Raw genomic sequence first — 488 nt, forward strand, 5'->3', positions numbered from 1 at the left:
GAAGACACTAATTCCCACCCCTAGCTTTGCTCTTCTGAACCCCTGGAAATGGAGGGGCCAGATGTGGCAGGTAGAGATCTGAGAGATAGCAGGAGAGTGAAGAGGCTTGAGAGGGGGAGTGAGAAGTACAATAGTGTAGTAACCAGGGGAGCTTAATGAAGGATGTGTGGTGAAGTACAATGGAAAGTCTGGTCAGAGGAATGATGTTGAGGAAGATGACTGCATGAGGTGCAGACAAAGCATGATAAGGGGCATGTCAAAGTTTGTGGAGCATGACCTCCTGGGGGGCATAGAGAGATGTGCCAGGAAGAGGCCTAAGAGGTGTCCAAGGGGAGAAGAGCAGAGTCATGGTGGGAGACATGTGTGATTTCTCCTGGACAGAGACTGCAGCGCAACATACAGGTGAGTGGAGGCAAAAACCAGAATCTCCTTGGGTTGAAACTAAATAGCCTTACGAGATCAGCGTTTAATATATATATTATACATAT

Source organism: Nanorana parkeri, unplaced genomic scaffold (assembly GCF_000935625.1).
Source record: "Nanorana parkeri isolate BGI_ZX_2015 unplaced genomic scaffold, ASM93562v1 scaffold48, whole genome shotgun sequence".
In the NCBI taxonomy this organism is placed as follows: domain Eukaryota; kingdom Metazoa; phylum Chordata; class Amphibia; order Anura; family Dicroglossidae; genus Nanorana; species Nanorana parkeri.